This window comes from Aquarana catesbeiana, linkage group LG01 (assembly GCF_042186555.1).
Source record: "Aquarana catesbeiana isolate 2022-GZ linkage group LG01, ASM4218655v1, whole genome shotgun sequence".
Classification (NCBI taxonomy): domain Eukaryota; kingdom Metazoa; phylum Chordata; class Amphibia; order Anura; family Ranidae; genus Aquarana; species Aquarana catesbeiana.
The window spans coordinates 642530922-642550619 of NC_133324.1; the positions used below are offsets into that span (position 1 = coordinate 642530922).

The 19698-nt window shown below is 41.3% G+C and overlaps 1 protein-coding gene and 1 pseudogene across 1 annotated transcript in view; one reads left to right on the plus strand and one right to left on the minus strand.

Annotated features, from left to right (window-relative positions):
* LOC141109805 (melanopsin-B-like) overlaps positions 1 to 19698 on the plus strand; it is a 283394-nt gene that overhangs the window by 241317 nt on the left and 22379 nt on the right. The window lies entirely within an intron of this gene.
* On the minus strand, positions 1679 to 2190 carry LOC141109813 (large ribosomal subunit protein bL17m pseudogene; annotated as a pseudogene).

Here is a 19698-nt window from a genome sequence, read left to right on the forward strand (position 1 = left end):
AGGTGAATCTCTCCAAGGAGAGATTAAAACTAAAACAATTTTTTAATAAAATGGGGAAGGGTTAGTACTTTTGTTCATGTTTCATTCTGTCTACGTCTTCATTTTCTGGTGACATCATTTCTTGTAACGGTACCACATGATCAGTAATGTGAACAGTAATGTCTTCCTTATGCATATCTTCATACTTACAAGGTTTTCCTCTGACAGCACTCATTGTTTGCAAATGCTATCCTTGTTTGCATACTAGTATACTGCCCATCTTTAACATGGAAGTACAGCCAATCATTTTTTTATTTTTTTTTTAATCAGGGATAAATAAAGGAAAGAGTTAACATAGCTACCATCCAGCAAGCCATTGTAGGTGGAAAGTGTACTTTAAATAAGGGCTGGACATTCATTTAAAATAGGAGTGGTTCTACAAGAGGCACATTTGATAACCTATTATACAATTCAATGTTAAAATACTGTATATATAGAAAGATTCATCAAAAATAATGACAGAAAAACAGGTATTGCTCATTAGTAAAATTATGTATGTGTTTGTTTAACTAGCTGTGTAGGGGTATAGAAGCTTTTGTCTATGTAATGCCCTTAAGGCCCATACACATGATAGGACTTTTTGACAACAAACATGCAAATTAGCTGTTTTAAGGCAACATCCTACCGTGTGTACGCTCCATCGGACAAACTTTTTCGGTTTTCATCGGACAAATGTTGGCTGTGCAAACAGCCAACTTTTCCGGCAACAAAAGTCCTATGGTGCAAAATCCTATCGTGTGTACACAAGGTCAAAGGACTTTAGTCCAAAGTACAAACACGCATGCTCAGAACCAATGCAAAAGATCAGACAACAATACAGAAGTTGGACAAAGGGTGGCGGTAAAGAGCTGAAAAACCACGTGATTTGGTGAAAGTTGGCTGAAAAAGCCCTGCCATGTGTATGCTTAAATAGTTTAGTGCCAACGCCCTATGTACAAAAATCCATGGGAAAGTTTGTACAAAGTCTGATCGTGTGTATGAGGCTTTAGACATCACAAATGTTCCCATGGTTCCTTGGGTAATTAGGCTCTAGCGTAGAGCCCTTTCAAGGTTGATCCCACATTTTTGTCTCTTGGAAACCTTCCCCTGTCATTCCCTTGTAAAAGGCCAATTGAATGCAGACTACTTAGTTGGTGGAGAGCAAACACAGAGAGAAATTTCTACTCCTGATGAGACAGCAGCCAAGACAATGCTGGCAATTTAAGCACCCTTAGGGGGGCATCTGGCCTGCTCCCGTTGAAAGAGCAATAGAACTGTACTATATCTTTTTTAGCTTTGCTTTAAAAAGGAAACAAGTGTGGGCATTGGTCTCTCCTAGTGGATTGGATATTTGTAACATGTTTTTTTTACATGTTTATTTTTTATATTTTTAAATGAAGCTTTAGAATCACTTGAAAACAATGGTAAGAAGAAAAACAAAACAATAGTATACTTGATATTTTAGATTGATGTAAAAAACCCATGCCAGTCAGATTTTACGCTCCATCAGGTTACCATGCACTGCACATGTGTTGTAGTCACAGAATGGTAACCATTTATATTGCTTCATTCTGTATTTATTTCTTTTCTTTGGCAAAACGTACAAGAGTTCACGGTAGAGGCTTCATCATACAATGTGTGCAGGAGAAATCCTGGGGATGCTGGCAGATTAGGAAGATGACCCCTGCAGGCTGTTCTCTTGGTGGTAGCCCAGCAGAAGTTGGTTAATAAGAGATTTGTCATTGTCCCTCTTGTTAACAGGTAAAGGTGGAAATGGGTTTTCCTTGTATTCTATTACGGCCATTTTGGCTTGGTCCAGGTTCTCTCGGTTTGGGATCAAGGAACCAGAACCTTGAAAAGCTTATGAATGAGGTCCTTTTCCGTCAACCAGAAGTCCGCCATCTTCATTGCTTTCTCGTTAGTATCTCCACGCTTTCCATAATCAATAATCTTGTTAGCATAGAAGGTCAGCTCATCGGCCTGGGCCCAGGTGGTCTCTATTCTCTCATGTCTGACCAAAGCAGTGAGGAGATTCCGCAGCATATCTAGCCAGAATCGGGGCCCTAGCCCCATCCGCCGGGCCACTCTGCGATGAGACACCAGAAGTCCCGGGAACAACCGCATGACAGCAGCCACAGGTCAAATCCCCCGGCTCCCGCACTTCCGGTCTTCTACCATATTTGTAACATTTACAGTTACATATTCAGTTTTGGCTGTGTTTAGTATTTCAGGGGTTAAGTGTATTTTCTTCTATGTTAATTGTACTACTTAGTTAATGTTTCCCAGCAGAAGTGGTGCTCCCTGTGAAGCTAGGGTTAATGCTGCTAGCCAGACTTTCCCAGTTTTTCTGCAAATCCCTACCCTCTGCTGGAGAAACATATAAAAAGAGATCAGTTCTTGTCAGAGAAATAGCTGCAGCATGAAACAGAGAGGAAAGAGTGCTGCATCATGTGAAGCTGTACTTGGCACGTGGCCTCCCTTTTGGGGTACCCTGTTAGGGTACAGGAAGATGGATATTGACTTTTATGAAAGGACTTTTCTTATCTGGAAGGTATAACTTGTATAAAGTTAGGAAGAACTAGAGCTGTGTTTGGAAGAATCTTTGAGAGACTATGCCACATTTACTTTGTAACTTGCAAGAAGTTCAAGTAAAAGTTCTTAAAGGATAAGTTCACCTTTTGGAACATGTTACACCCATATCCAGGGTGTAACATGTATCCTGTTACAGATGCATCACTCCCCCCATCCCCCGTTTTGACAGCGAGCAGGGGATCCACCTCACTGGAGCTTCTGTTGCACTATGGCCCGCGCATCCCAGACATTGCCCTCTCTTTACGGGCAACCTCCAGATGCCCAATTGGATTTCTTTCTGTGGGTGACTGTGGAAGAAGGCATGAATAAGCTCCTTGGCATGAGCATTTTGTTCAGGTTCCCAGGAGTTCTCCTCCAGAGGGTACCCCTTCAACTTAAAGTGTTTGTTAACCTAAAAAAAAATAATAGAGATCCTGATCCCTTAAAGCAGATTAAACAGCACAGTGCTTGTGCTGTGCAATCTGCCCCTCTTTAAACTGTGAAAAAAACCTGGTTGATCCTGCCACTTTCTGTGTTCCCCTATCTGTGCTGACCACGATAATCAGGGTTACTGAGCCCTGACCACCGTGGTCAGTGTACATCCCTCGGTCATCCGCAGCTCTCCTCTCTGCTCTCCTCCCCCCTCACCCCCTCCTCCCTGCCTGTCAGCTCTGTGTCTATCGCCCCCCCCTCCTGCCACGATTATCAGAAATAAAAGTTTACACATTGTTACTGCTAGCCCCTCCATTATAGCAAAGCATAGCACACTGTATAAGCCTTTTATTAAAATGAGACATGTAAATACCGTTTTAGAGCGATCGTTAGGCCGGTCACGTGACTCTTGGCCAGTCTCCAGGGCTATTGCAGGAGAGGCTGAGCAGCCATGTGACCTCCCTTGCTGACGTCAGAGGGAGATATCGGCCCCTCCTGCAGTAGCCATGTATCGGAGGTGTACAGCGGCCGCTAGACACATGACCGGCCTGAATATAGCTCTAAAAAGGTATTTACAAGCCCCCTTTTAATAAAATACTTATACAGTGTGGTATGCTCTGCTATAATAGAGGGTCTGGCAGTGATTTGCAGGACTGGGTTAACAAACACTTTAATTAAATAATGCAGCTGGCTCCCCCTTTTCCTACAGTCCACGATGGCTTCCAGCTCATATTCTTCATCTCCATTAAAATTATCTGGAAAGGGATCAGGTTTTGCAGGTTTCAATAGAAAGACGTGGAACACTGGATACATTTTAAGCAAGTCTGGTAAGGACAATTAATATAATACCTCGTTAAACTTCCTTTTTACTGGGAATGGTCCCACAAGCTTAGGTGCAAGGTTCTTTGAGGGACACACCAACCTAAGATTTGTTGTAGACAGCCATAATTGGTCACCCTACTGCAGAGTCACCCTTCTCTTTTTGTCAAAAGCCCTCTTGTTAACCACCTGTGCCTTGGTCACTGTGAGGAAATCCACAGTGCTCTGGAAAGCTGAAACCATGGATTCTGGAACAAAATCAGGTACAAAGGACGGATAAAAGCTGTAGTTGGCAAAAAATAGAGACTGGCCTATAGCAGAGTGGCTAGCATTATTGTAGGCAAATTCCACCATTGGTCGTAGTGATACTCAGTCATCCTGGATGAATGTAGTAAAGCATTAGCTGTATTTCTCGAGCATCTGGCTGGTCCTCTCTATTTGCCCATTGGTTTGAGAATGGTAGGCTGAAGACAAGGACAGTTCAATTTTTAAGACCTCGCATAGAGCCTTTCAGAATTGAGAGGTAAATTGGACCCCCCCAATCAGAAAGAATATTCACAGGGACCCATGAACTCTCACGATCTCTTTAATGAAGACCTGAGCAGTCTCCATAGCAGAAGGCATATTCTTCAGAGGCAAGAAATAGGTCATTTTAGACAGGTGGTCTACTACTACAAAAATATCTGTGCACCCATCTGATGGAGGGAGCTCCACTATGAAGTTCATAGATATCACCCTCCATGGCCTGTCAGGAACTGATAACAGTCTGACCCCAGACTCTGCTTCTAGTGCTCTTGCTCTGGGTACAAATTGCATATTAATTCACATGCTCCTTATAATTCTTCTCTAAGTCTGGAGTAGAACAAGCGTTTTGTGGACTCTGAAGTGGCCTGCCAAGGGATGATTATGACAAAGGCCCAAAACAGTTACTTGAATATTCTCTGGCACAAACACTTTATCTTCCATCCAAAGTAATCCTTCTCTAAGCACCAACGTGACCCCAGGGGGCAAGGAACACCCACAGACGCCTGCTTCATTCAGGACATAGGATCAATTTGCAAAAGCAAAGAGTTACCTGCAGACAAGATAGTATTTGGCACAGGTAGTTCCTTTGGGTCATCGAACATGTGGGAAAGTGCATCTGGCTTGACGTGGGTGAGGCCATTTCTGTGGTGTCATTCCGCACGAGCAGGCTGGTGCTGACCACAGCCGTGTGTGTGTTTATGTGGTTGTTTTGTTGGTTTTAATCTGCTTAACTGTAATCTGTCCTTTAAAGCATGCTCTTTTAAAACATACTATACTATGAAGTCTTCCTCTTTCTCTGCATATGTGGGGAGTGATTATCGAACAACTTTCCATTATCTGATACCTTGGAAACATCAGTGTGATCACAGGTGGAACAGAAAATTACGTTTCACACAAACAGGAAAGGAGGTTGAGAGGGCGTTCTGTACACATTCTGTGTACAGATTACCTCCAGGAGCCATATTGCATTGCATTTTACAGAAAAATACAGAGCTGCTGATTGAAAAGGAAAGGTAATTTTTAATAACATTCAATTACAACATGCCTTTTGTAATTTATTTGCTTTTTTTTTCCCCATGAAAGTGGAGTTACCCTTTAAATAACAAAGAGGGACGTGTTCTATCACAATGTATGAAGGAAAAGTACAAGCATTTGTCATGCCCCCAGTTACGTGGACCATAAATAATTGATGCCCAAAAAATGATTAGTTAAACCCACAAGTGTTTTTTTTTTCCCCAGTATAATTTTAAAAGAATTGCTTTTAGAAATAAGATATACAATATTTTGTAGTTTGGATGAAAAGTTTAGGCGTTGATTTTATAAAGACGATTAGATAATAAGTGCAATTGCACTCTACAAAGTGCAGTTGCTCCAGAGCTTAGTAAATGAGGGGAATATCTTCTGGCTTCCATCATCCAAACATGTGCATTTTTCTCTTGCACGTGATTGGGTGTTCTTTGTAAAGTGAAGATTCACCTCATTTACTAAGCTCTGGAGCAACTGCACTTGCAAAGTGCACAGTCTATTCATCTTTAGTGAATTAACCCTATATTATAGTATAACAGTTTTGGCACTGAAGTACTATATTTTGTTACAGTGGTCTGTACATCAGACCAAAAAGAGGGACAACTGAGGAGGACAAAGAACAGAGAGACTTGATTCCAAAAGAGTATCAGCCCCTCCAAATCAGGGACATTTGGTAGCTATGCTATCAAGCCCTCACAGCTGTAGCTGACAGAAATTTCCATTTCATTTTTGTATGGAGCACAGGTTGGCAGAGCCTTTAAAGTTTATGTTCCCTGATAGAAGCAACTACCAAATAGACAGAAGTTTAAAACCACTGCAGTTATTCATGGTAACCAATTAATAATATGCTAGCTAACTGCTCAGTATTGTAAAATAAAAAGAAAAGACATTGATGACAGTGAAAGAGTATTTTCTTCTTCATAAGACTGACAGTGGTTTTCAACTTGTATTGATTTACTAGCATGTAGATGTTTTAACAATGGTACCCCAAGACACAAATGTATTAGTCTTTTAGGAAAAGAATGCATACTCAATACTCAATCTTTGGAGACCCTGCTTTCTTAAGGATGCTTATGTCTGCTGCAATTAATCAACAGCTGCTTCCTCCTAGCTAAAAACAGTAGATATTGTGACATCCAACCTAAGATGTGCTACAAATAAACATGTTCCAGTGCAGACAGATTGTGGAGATATTTGGGGATTTATGAGAGAGGACACTAAGTCAAATCTAATTAAAATTTTATTCTATGCTGTTTCTGTATCGTCACGTATTGAGAATAAGTACTCCACTTAGCCTGGATGTCAGCCTAATATTACTGCTTTTCATTTCATACTGTGTATAAATATGATGGGTTGCATTTATTCTTGATAATTTGTGAGAATGCCTTGGATGTGAAACAAGATTCTGAACCACTAGCTTAATACATCCCTCAGTATAAAATATGTACAATACCTTACACCACTCCAGTCACATATAAGAAATAGATCTATTATACATTCTGAACATGTGCCAAAAGGAAGCCTCAATTTACAGAATGTTATGCTGGCCATACAATCAATTTTGTTGCAATGTCAGATCCTTGCAAAAATAACAAAATTAATTTAGGCAACCAACCAAGGCAACTCCAAGGACATGCTGGGAGTTTAATTTGCTCCTGTCAAAATTGGTCCTAATATGTGTATGAATGTGATTTAAAGACTCCTTCATAGCCCAGAATAATGTGAACGTACAATATAAATTTATATCACTACCTAAAATTATTTTCGATATATAAGTGCCTCAGTAAATACAGAGCAGAGGGTATGAGTCAACTGCTGTGTGGCAATGGGGGGACATGCCATTATTGGGGATGCTGTGGTGTCAGTTTAATCTATTAAGAATGAGTCATGCAGGTAGCAGAGAGAGAAGAGAGCAGAGAGGAACCACACTTGATGCTTTGGGTGCAGGTTATTACACACTGCAGAACAGTGGTTCTCAACCTTTTTTGAGTCACGGTCCCCTTTAAGAACCTAATGAAAGCCATGGACCTCTCCCCAGATTTTTGATTGCCTCATACATATATGATATAGACAAAGTTTGAATACAGTGAACAATTTTAACAAAAAAACTCACTCCTTTTAAGGCAAAAAGTAATGGCCATTTATTACAAAAATAAAATGCAATCATATTGTGAAAATTAAATAAAACAAATTTAAAACCTGCTCAAATCTACTACTACTACTACTACTACTACTATTACTACTAGAAAATGAGAATTAGCACTTGTTGTTATGGAGTGGCACAAGATGGCAGTTGTGCAAAGAAAGATGATACCAATTTAAGTGGTAAACATGGGCCAACAAAAAGTCAAGAGATGCTTAGTGGTCAGCACTATTCACAGTGGAATGCCGCGTACACACGATCGCACATTCCGACAACAAAATCCATGGGTTTTTTTCGGACAGATGTTGGCTCAAACTTGTCTTGCATACACACGGTCATACAAAGTTGGTCAGAAATTGCGAACGTCAAAAACGCGGTGACATACAACACATACGACGGCACTATAAAAGGGAAGTTTCAAATCAAGTGCACCACCCTTTGGGCTCCTTCTGCTAATCTCGTGTTAGTAGAAGTTGGGTGAGAGACGATTCATGCTTTTCAGCTTTGTGCTTTTCAGATCATTACTGCTCTTCAGTTTGTGCTTGTGGGTTTGTATCTGTTCTTCAGTGCGTGTAGTCAGTTTACATTTGTTTGTCAGTGCGTATCATTATTATTATAGTACGTATTTGATTTGCAGTGCGTTCTTGTCCGCTCGTTTCTGATTTTCAGCTCGCTCTTCTCAGGCCTTTCTGTTTTTCAGTGCTTTCTGTTCGTTCTGACCAGCCAACCATTTTGAAGCCGTGTTCCGGTTACGTACTCATCGCAGAGTTCGTGCTTTGCGGGGGCTTGGGTTGGGGTTCTTGCTTTGACCCAAGCCCAGTCCATGAAAAGGGTGGGGAGGAGTTCATGGACAAAGAATTGGTTGCTCCAGCATGCCCAATTCTCTCACATGCCTTTGTTGTGGTAGATCCGTGAGAATAATACTGACGATTTCAGGAATTATCTCCAAATGACGGACCCCGTTTTTCACCGTTTGTTGGCTTTGCTGTCCCCTTATATTAGCAGCCAGGACACCTGCATGCGGCAAGCCATCACTCCTGAACAGAGGCTAGTCGCCACGTTGTGGTACTTGGCGATGGGGAGAAGTCTGCAGGACATCAAGTTCTCGACAGGCATCTTCCCCCAGGCTCTGGGGATCATTATTCCAGTGACCTGTTCTGCCATCATTCAGGTCCTGCAGAAGGACTATATTAGCGTAAGATTTCTTCTTTAACATCACATTATATGCATTTAATGTTTGCTAATGTATTGTATTTATTTCATCGTTCCCTAATTACCACGATTGTAATATGCTGTGAATGTCCCCTTTGTTCTCATGCATGCTGGAAGCTTTAAAACTTCCTTTTTTGTCCTTCATTCATATTTGCCATCACTAACCTCCCCAGCATACTATCCTGGGCTGACTATTTTGTCAGCTCCATAGTAGTGCTTTACCCTAAACACCCCCTAAAATGTGTACAAATGTTATTTGTGTCCTTAAATTCAGAATTCAGGCAGAGTGCCAGAGGCTTTTTTTTGGGGTCACAAAATCATTTTGAACCCTCCCCCCCCAACCGCTAAGTTAACCGATACCAATCCTCTATCTGCTGACTTTGCCAAACCCATGCACACTATACCTACCTCTTTTTTGGTAAGATTTATGGATGAATTCACCAAAGCATGTAGTGGAAGGGCCTGCTGAATATTTTCAAATGGTACTGTTTAAAGTTTTCTTCTCCTATTATCTTGATAGGTAATTGAAGAATATAAAACAGTGCTTCAATTTGTAGAGTGTGTATTTATATTTTTGTATTATGACACTTCTTACCTGTCCAGTGGGCAGCCAATAGTGTAAGTAAGGAGGGCCTGGCCAAAGTAACACACATTATGTGTGCATTCAGCTCTCAAAGAAGTGGAGAGGGTTACCTGTCCAAAACATCTCCCCCCCTAAAATTTTTACAATGGGCCATGAGAGGGGGTGAGGAATTGGATAAGTGGACCTTCTCTTTTTGTCTTTAAATACTCCTTCAAATAAATGTTTATACTGATTTTGGCCAAGAATGTTTGTGTCTAATCTGCTTGCAATGTTTATGTGCAAAATGACTATTTTTTTTTTCTTGTTTGACTCCACAGTTTCCTTCAATGCCACAGGAATGGCAGACTGTGGCATCCCAGTTTGCCCAGCGGTGGGACTTTCCCAACTGTGGAGGGGCAATAGATGGGAAGCACGTCCACATCGTCCCACCCCCCCCCCCCAACTCGGGGTCATACTATTCTAACTATAAGGAGTTTAATAGTATTGTGATGTTGGTGTTGGTGTCAGCGACATATGAGTTCCTGTATGTGGACGTGGGGAAGAATGGCCGGATGTCGGATGGTGGAGTCATCGCCCAGACCGAATTTTACAGACGGTTCCAGAATGGTGGCTTGGGATTGCCACCTGTTGAAGAGAACGTGGAAGGACTCCTTTTCGTCTTTGACACTGATGAAGCATTTGGTCTGGGTGAACACCTGATGCGGCCATGCCCGATGAGGACCCTCACCCCGGAGCAGAGGGTTTTTAACTACCAGCTGGCCAGAGCCAGAAGAGTGGTGGAAAATGCCTTTGGAATAATGGCCAGCTGGTTCCGCATATTCCTCACTGCAATAGTCATGGCAGAATATAAAATCAATCATATCATTATGGCATGCTGCATATTGCATAACTTTTTAAGAAAAAATGCATCAAACTACGTGGCCTCAGTTGGGACTGAGGCCGGCTTATTACCGGATACAACAACCCTGATGGCTCTTGAAGCTGGCTGTCCTGGCTTGCCCCCCCCAAAGCACCCGTGAAGTTCGTGAAAAGTATCTAGAGTACTTTGCGGGTAGGGGGGGTATTAATATGCCACAAAATGTTTAACAAACATGTGAAAAATACATCTTTTAATTAAACGGAAATAATATTTACTTTGATTTACTGCTTGTGTTTCTTTTAGCTGGCTCCCAGGTTATCCAGTGTGCTTTTCTTTTTTCCCTTTTTGTTCAATATTGCAAACGTAATTTTTTGGATACATGAGGTGACAATCTCTTCTTCAGTGAACTATTATGTTGTGGGTCTGCTACACACACACCTTGTTTTTGTTGTTAATGTATGTAATGCATTACAGATAAAAATATTCATCATTTTCAGCATCATGACTGAAATTTGTGGAGTCACGAAAATGGCCTGATTGTGGCAAATTATAAAGCACTGTGGGTGTTATTTACTAAAGGAAATTCCACTTTGCACTCCAAGTGCACTTGAAACTGCACTGAAACTGTACTTGTAGTGCAAAGTGGATTTGCCTTTAGTAAATAACCCCCATTGCCACTGTAAACACCAACTTACTACAAAAATTGCTATTGAGCATTGATAGAAGAAGCCACACATTGTTGAGTAGAAAACATTTTACTCAAAGCTCATTCACATGTGCGTTAGAAAAGGGTTTTTGAACAAACCAACATCTTTTGTGTATAACATTTTTTTTTTACATTAGAAATATCCTTTTTTTGGTTAAACAGGCATGTTTCAAACCATAAAACAATACACAACTCAGGAACTTACAAAGTTCAACTTTGATAAAGTGAAGGCAATATCAGACATTAGTATGTCCAAACTGTGTTGATATTGCCTTCATCAGATGGGGTGATGTCACCCCTATAAAAGCCAAATGTTGAAGATGCACACAAATTGGGAGTCAAAATGGGGATTTCACTCCTGATTCCATGCCTAAGGTCAACATGTGCTAGCTCCCATCATGGGGGATCAATGGACGTGTTTCGGGGGTACAACCCCTTCCTCTCACCTGCTTGAGTTGCGAGGAAGGGATTGCACCCACAAAACGTGTACATTGATGTTCCGTGATGGCAGATAGCACATATTGACACACCGTGTCTATCTTCAAAATTTGTTTTTTAAAATACTTTAAAACTTGTTTTTAAAAGCAAAAATACACGATAAAACAATACAATTTTTGTGTGTTTTATATTCTGCCTTAAACATCAATGATGTTCTTCATTTTTTTGTTGAACATCATTGATGTTTTCCTTTATATTTTCTAAATCACGATTACACCCCATAATGTCCCCGATGAGGATCTGTGCACTTTCACTTGTGAAATTAGATTCTTCTTACACAACATCCACATCACCTAAAATAAAAAAAACACACCATGTATTATAAATATGCAGGCATACATCGATTACCCAAAGCTGTGGTCTCATACACTCACCTGTTGTGGTGACTATATTGCCCATTCCATAAACCTCTCCTTCCTCCACATCCTCTGCTTGTGGTTTTGGGATTTCCACTTCTTTAGGAGGTGGGGGGTCTGTGGTGTCCTCAGATGTCCCAAGTCTTTTCTCCATTATGTGAATAAACAAAAGGTATACTTAGCACACAGATATTTGAGGCCAGAAATAGTACTATGAAACGTTGCTTGGAAGTGTCATCCAATTGTCTGTTTTGGCAGAGTTCCAAGCTGAAGAAATTTTTACTTCCTTTCAAAAGCTGGAATACTTCCATTTTTTGTACAAGTTTTACACATGGAGACACCCCTATAATATCCACTGGAGCACCTGTGTGGGACGCCCTAAAAAGTTTGTTATGGTGTTCCACACTAGTGCTCCTGCATCCAAATGTGTAAACAGCTGCTGAGTGTCCTCTCCTTACACTGAATCAATTTTTAATTTCATTCTAGTTACAAATCCATCTAGACAACAAACTTCTTTTAATACAAATAGGCCTGAACAAATGTAGTTAACCTGCATCTGCCCAAAACATCTTATAAGTGGGTGAAAGAACGATGTTTCCTATGGCCGATTACTGTGCCCATGAACTTGAAAGTTGCCATTTTAAACTGTACAACAGTAAAGAAAAGCACATGGAGCAGCATGCAAGTAATAATAATAGGAACACATGACAGCAACTTACTTTTTTGAAGAACTCTCTTGATCCTTCTGTACTGATCCTGCTCCCTCCATTTCAGGTCTGACCAGCATTTCCTCAGTTGATCCTTGGATCGTTGTACCCCAAAATTCCTGTGCAGACTTTTCACAACTTTAGTCATGATCTTGGCCTTTCTCACATTTGGGTTTGGGTAAGGTCCATGCTTCCCATCATAGTCAGCCCTCTTAAAATGTCCACCATCTCCACCATCTCTACAAAGGACATATTTGAGGCCTTAAATCTCCTCCAGGATCGGGACGTTAGTGGCTCCGGGCTTTCATCGTTGCTGATCTCCTCTGCATGCAACTGGTGTGTCTCCGCCATGTTCTCTACCCACTGCGCCAAAAGAGAAGGGGCGGGGAATATACTAGAAAGAACTTCAGGGGCGGGCGGAGTTTCAAGTATGCGCAGTGTATATAAAGCGTAACACGCGTGCGTCGTACGTACGATCTGTGAGCGGAGGACGGAGTAGCGGAAGCAACGATCGTTATAACGAAGGTACAGTTTTAACTTGGTGCATTAGTGGCCTATACTGCTTATAGATTGAGGCCTATATTTGGTCACGATTAGGAGAGTTTCACCTGACATTAGGGTTTGTCTTGTGTTGTGTCTTGCTGTGAAAATGGATGGGTTCAAAGTCCACAGTTTCCTCCCAATATTCATGGATAAATACAGGGAGCTGCCCTGTCTGTGGCAGGTAAAACACCCGCATTATAATAACAAAAAAAGAGAAAGTCAGCGCTGGAGAAACTGCTGAAGTTAGTGAAGCCGCAGGTCCCCATGGCAGACATCCCCTATTTTAAAAAAAAATTGGTGGCCTGAGGAGCACATATAATCGTAAGCGTACTAAGGTCCAGAAATCCACGAGATCAGGAGCAGCAGCAGATGACATTTATGTCCCCAGGCTGTGGTACTATGAGAGACTTCATTTTCTGGCAGACCAGACTGAAGTCAGGGAAACCCTCTCAAACCTACCTTCCACGCTTCCGACGCCCACCCTGGGCCTTCCACCCAGGAAGAAGTGGAGGAGCCCAGCTTGAGCCAGGTATAGCATTGTTCAACATACTTCTTGTCGTAAAATAAATGTTATATTAATAGACAGTAGTGGCCAAAAATGTTTGGGACAAGAATGAAAAATGAGGGAGTCAGAATGATAGTCTTTTCTATTTATTAACACTCAATTTGCAACAGTCATGAGCTGAAAATTGTGTGTTATTGATGAACAATAAACTAAAACTATGTCCCTTTTTCATACACAGGAAAGCCTCAGCCAGGGGGAGGCTGTGGAATGTGGCAGCCAGGGGTAGGCTGGAGAATGTGGCAGCCAGGAGGTGGCGGGGGTAAGTGGCAGCAAGGAGGTGGCTGGGCCAAGTAGGAGCCTCACAGAATCGCAGGTCCCTCCCCTCCGCCTTCCAACCAAAAGGGCCAGGAAGGAGAGTAACATGGAGGAGGCAGTGCTCAGGCTGATTAGGGAGGCTAATGAGGCCCTCAAAGCCAACCCCACTCTCCAAGAGGCCTTTGCATGCATGACTGCATACAAAATGCAGCAAATGGAGGAGGGCCAACGCCTCTTGTGTGAGGAACTTATGGTGATCACCCAAAATAAGGGGTTGAGGGGCCAACTCACAACTAAAACATACCTGTGTGAGTTGGACCATCCTCCTCCACCTCCTCCACCTCCTGCCACACCTCCAACACCACAGCCACAGCCTGGAAGGAAGCGTGTAAAGAAGACAAAAAATTGATGGCTTGGGTTCAGTCTGCTCTGGCAAAAGATGCAGGCTGTGGTATGACCACAGCCTGGGGACATAGATGTCATTTGCTGCTGTTCCTGATCTCTTGGAGTCCTGGACCGGATTGTGCTCACTATTATATGGACTCCTCAGGCCACCAATTTTGTCTGGCAAATAGTTGATGTGTGCCCTGGGGTACAAAGGCTTCACCAATTTCAGCAGTTTCTCCAGCGTTGCCTTCCTCTTTATTTTGTTATGACCCAGAATAAAAGGCTATTTTTTTTCAGAAATACTTGCCTATGTGTTTTACTTCAAAAAGGACAGTTTGTTTGTGAGTAGGCAGGTACATTTCCAAAATACAATGTCAAATTAACAAGGGACACCAACACCAACCTCCTTGAGATGAAAAAATACAAGATCATAATGGTGTTGTGGTCACTTGGCACACAAAACGAGAAAAAAATATTATGGAGATCACTATAAAAAAAAAAAAATAGGAGATCTGAAGAAAAAAATAAATAATATGATTCAGGAGATCACGAGAAATAATAAAGAAATCAGTTTGTCAGAACTCTGTGTGAATATGAGCAGCAAAACAACTTCATTATTCTAGCATTCTAAAGAAGAAGAGAATGCGCTGCATTAAAATAATTTAAAAACTGCAGGGTGACAAATGTGCTATCTCCATTACAAATGCTAGTTTTACCAGACCGAGCGCTTCCGTCTCGTAATTTATTGTGAGCATGCGTGGCACTTTGTGCATCGGAATTGTCTACACACGATCGGAATTTACAAGAACGGATTTTGTTGTCGGAAAATTTGAGATCCAGATCTCAAATTTCGTGTGTCGGAAATTCCGATAGAAAAAGTCCAATGGAGCCTACAAACGGTCAGAATTTCCGACAACAAGCTCCGATCGCACATTTGCCGTCAGAAAATCCTATCGTGCGTACGGGGCAGAAGAATGCATTGTCTTTCATTTCTTTCAAAGAGAAAGGGAGAGCTGTATAGTGCATGTAAATGTCATTTTTTCTAACTGATCCTCGCGGACCCCCTGGGACCCATTTATGGACCTAGGGTTAAGAACCACTGCTATAGAGGGATGTACTTTGTTAATTTTTCATGTCTGAGGTTTACAGCCACTTTAAGACTGGGTTCACACCATTGAAAATTGGATGCGGGATAGCCGCATCCAGTTCACAATAGCAGGAGATTTTGACTGGCTCTCTGTGGAGCCGGTTCACATATCTCTGCAGCGGGTCTGGTGCATTTTGCACAAAAACACTGTGCATCTTTTGGTCCATTTCAGGTCCAAACTGACCCATTTGCTGTCATATAGCATGGTTTTTGTCTTTTTAATGGAATTCCTCCCACTGTTTCTATCTCACTGATAACTATTTCTGACAGGTTGACTTCCAATGACCTCCTATTTGTTTCATTCTCAGTCTACAGACATATATACCTTGTCTTCAGTTCTGAGAAATACCCTGAATAAATATTGTCTCAGTTCACATCCTATACATCTATTTGACACTTCTTTGGAATATTACATTTTTTCTTGACTACATAACTAGATGAAGCCGTTAGTGACAAAGGCTATGTCAAGTTTAATAAGAAGACTGCAGCTCAAAATGGATACATTCAAAGTTGCATTTGATAAAATAGATCGGTGGTTCATAAAACACGGCAATATGACAGTAAGATAGTAATTCAAGCCAATAGGAACTCCAAATTGAGTATATAGATTTTGAAGTTATCCTAATACATCAGTCATGAAATAATGCCTTTATTTATTTTTGAGTTTATAGATTTTGAAGCTGTCACAGATACATCAATCATAAAATAATGCCTTCTTTTATTTTATTATACTGTACATAATTCTGGCTGATGTACTTTTATATGTTAAAATATGTCAAGTCATATTCCTTCTGCTTTACAAGGTTTAATTACTTAGATATCAGGAAGCAAATGTAATCACTTTATTTAATAGAATGATGCACTTCAAAAGTGGAATGGTATGCAGTAACAAAATAAATTACCTGACTAGTTGCAAAAGCCTATTAAGAGTAATACCAAAAGCCTATACGGAGCAATGTGCATTAACACATTGGCTTATGTTTAAGCAGAATGTTATTTCACAGTAAATAGACTAAAATGTAGAATATGAATATATTAAAAAGTCTAACAAGCTGTATTCATTTGAATTTTTTAATCCTAGGTGATGGTTAGTTACCTTTCTTCTCTTCACGTAGTTTAAAGTATTTGAGTCATTTTTTACATACATTATAAGTGGCTGCTGTGTTAATAGGCTGCATTTCTAATTCGTTATGATGATTTTTCTTGAGCCCTCTATTGCTTAAAGTTTGTGTAACCTCACCTATTTTCAAGCAAGCTGCCAAATAATGTAGAATAGAGTTTTATTCAACAATCACATGACTGCACAGATTCCTTTCTCACCATGGTTCTCAAGTGCGGCAAGGTTACCTCAATGTGCAGCTGCTCTTGTGACAGGGAAGCACCTAATAGGAGCTGCTGTCAGTTGAACCAGACCATGCAGGAAATGTATCAATTAGGCTGGCTATGAGATTACAGGCGCACTGTGAGTCCATTGCAGCTTGATGTTTCACCTACAGGGGGCATCTCCTTGATGCCCTGGGCGCAAAGGGAAATTTGAATGACACTGGATATCATTCAATGTAAAAGGGGACTTACTTACGTACTGAACCACGGATGAAGACACTTAAGACAGTGATATAGTGCTGAATAGACTAGTACTTCTGTAAAAAAAAAAAAAAAAATTTTTATTCAGGAGGAGGTTAGGGGACAAAAATAATAATATAGTTAAACTTTAGTTGGCATAAGAATATATATATATATTTTCTCTTTTCCCATACTTTTTCTCATTTTCTCATTATGTTTCAGGAAAAATGTGTGCTGTTAATACTTCAATTTGTATTTGTCTGCATAATCAGAAATGAATAATTTCTTCATACCTTGTTTTATGTGCTACCAAATATGTTTGCCTTATGTCCCTTTATTTTTCTCTCTTTTCATTTTATAATTTGAGATTTGCCCAAAGGTGAGCATTTTTTAATGCAGTATTGTCTTTAGTTTGATTACATTTTATTCCATATTTTCTTTACCTCTTATTTCTTTGGCAATAGTATATAATAGCTAAATGTCTTTTTTTTTTTTGCTTGAGCTTTGTATTATTATGTGCATTATCAGGGCAAATCTACCACAAGAAAAACAAGGCCTTTGCCTGGAGCAGCATCACCATCCCTGCAACATTCCTAACATTGTTCGCCGCTGACTCCACTGCTCCATAGCAGACCTGACAGCAGCAACCTGTGACCCTGCCCTCCTTCCCCACACTGTCCCTGCATGGCACTGAGATTGGGCACAGCCGTGGCTCCTCCTACCCCCCTCTTCCACAGCCATATCCTAATTCCTAATCTGTGGCTGAGGCCGTAAGGAGGGAGGAGGAGGAATCAGGAGGAGAGCCTTGCTCGCAGGGAGCTTTCCAATCCCTCCCTGGAAGGGAGTGCAGGAGAGTCGGGGGGAGACATAGCGCAGACACCAGGCATCCCCTAGCTGTCATCCAGATTAGCCCCAGACTCCTGCTGCAGAGATGATGCTGGGTGATGTTGGAATGATCTGCTGTCCTCTGGAGACATGTGAGTGTGGGCAATGGGAATGTATGAGGTGACTGTGGGTAATGGGGGTGAGTGTGGGGGCCGGGGTGTGAGGTGAGTGTGGACACTGGGGTGTCTCTCTCAGTCCCCTCTCTCTCACCCCCCCACCTCTCTCCCCTTCTTCCATCTTTCTCCTTTTCCATGTCCCCATCTCTCTCTCCTTCCTATTCCTGTCTCTTCTCCTAGCGGGGGGAGCACTGTGGTAGGCTAGTGGGAGGGGTTGGGGGAGCATTGTGGCAGACTAATGGTGGAGTGATTTCTACCCCACAGTCCACCAGAGACAATGCACACCCACCAGAGACCCTGCACACCCACCAGAGACCACGCATACCCACCAGAGACCCCAAATAGCCACTATAGCCACCACGAATAGGAAATGGTGGGACAAATTTAGATGGGGGGGGTGCAGATTTTAGTCTTGCCTAGGGCAGCACAAAACCAAAATACACCACTGTGCATTAAACAGAGTTGGATTAATTTACTAAATAAATGGGGACTGTTTATTTAGCAAAGGAAATACTCTATTACCTTAGCATATACAGTATGGTAAAGCTATGTTCACTTTGAATAGCCGATCATGTGAAAAGAAATGTTTAAAAGCTGAATTTATTGTTTTCAAGTTATGAAATGGTTGAAGTGAAGCGAATATGGTACCCCCTTAGTCACCAGGTTAAGTGAACATCCATATTGCAAAATGAGCATAAATATTCTAAAGTGAACATTCACTTTGCAAATAAACAGTCTCTGTTCATTTAAATAAAATCCCCCTATGTACATTACATTCGTCCAGGGACGGAATGATTATTGAGCCACTCGGGCACTGCCTGAGGGCCCTGGGCCACTAGGGGGCCCCATCAGGGTTGCCAGCCTCAGTAAAACCAGGGACAGTATGTATAAATCTGTGGTTTTTTTACATCTGTCTGTGTATACTGTGTGTACATGTATGTGTATACTGTGTGATTGTATACTGTGTGTGTGTATACTGTGTGGCCCCATAATCTCTGATTGCCTGGGGGCCCCATAATCTCCTATTGCCCAGGGGCCCTATGAGTTATCAGTCCGCCCCTGCATTCATCTTTACTAAAAAAGCCTATTTGATATATTTTAGTATAATTTAATGTGAATTAAATCACATTCAACATATTCACATTCCACAATCTTGACAGTCAGTGCCTAACAGCACTTTAACAGAAATCAAGTATATTATTTCAAAAGAAACCAGTGCTAAAAGAAATATAAGCTGCTGTAATTGCTTTCTCCCTTTGGAAAAAGCTAGTTTATGACTATCTCTGGTTCATAACACTTTCTGAGTCACTGTCTCTTAATAAAGGCTTTGCATCTGGCAAGGGTAGTGGATTGGGTCCATATGGAACGAGTGACGATCGATATTCCCTTAGAAGGATTGGTTTGGCTATCAGAAACAGACATCCCACAGGCAGTGAGGAGACACCCAATAGTAGGCGCTACCTTATGATCCACTAAAAAGATTTTCAAAAATATGACTATGTCGTTACACCTGAGCCCTATGATTCCAATTTTGGACACGCTGGCTTTCCAGCCGGGATTGACAGATCCGGGGTTTAGTACTGTACGGCAAAGGAGTAAAAATAGGCTCATACATTTCTCAGTGGACAGTCATTTGACTAGAAGATAGATCGAATGTGATTTTGCACTAGATTTAGATTTTTTCCAGTTGATGCAACTCTGTGCCTTTCTTCGTTCCAATGCAAATATATACATGGAAATTTGGACGCCTTCTGGGTTTGAGCAGAAATGTTTAGCGGGGGA